A 282-nucleotide genomic window follows, 5' to 3' on the forward strand; every position below is an offset into this window, starting at 1 on the left:
CTGGGCACCGGGGGACCTGCTGTCTAGGGAATGCCCAGGAGGGCTCGCTGGCTGCAGAAACAGCCTCTTGAGGTTATAGTGCCCTTTGAGGCTTTAAATAGGAAGTAGTTCTGCCTCTGCAAGTGCCTTTCCTGTGTGCTGGCATGTGGAAGGGAACTGGAAAGGGCATGAGACATAATCCCAACCATGTCTCTGTGAAGGTGAGAAGGCTGTAGACACAATCTTAGAGGTGGCTCTCTTCCCTGAGCCTGCTGCTTTTCCCACTTCATTCCCTCATTCCTG

At 53.2% G+C, this 282-nt stretch overlaps 1 protein-coding gene across 1 annotated transcript in view; it reads left to right on the plus strand.

The window, feature by feature from the left end:
- LOC104531923 (pre-B lymphocyte protein 3-like) overlaps window positions 1-282 on the plus strand; it is a gene marked incomplete at its 5' end in the record, with an annotated part of 5,072 nt that overhangs the window by 195 nt on the left and 4,595 nt on the right. The window lies entirely within an intron of this gene.

The sequence above is a fragment of the Antrostomus carolinensis genome, unplaced genomic scaffold, assembly GCF_000700745.2.
Source record: "Antrostomus carolinensis isolate BGI_N321 unplaced genomic scaffold, ASM70074v2 scaffold27111, whole genome shotgun sequence".
In the NCBI taxonomy this organism is placed as follows: Eukaryota; Metazoa; Chordata; class Aves; order Caprimulgiformes; family Caprimulgidae; genus Antrostomus; species Antrostomus carolinensis.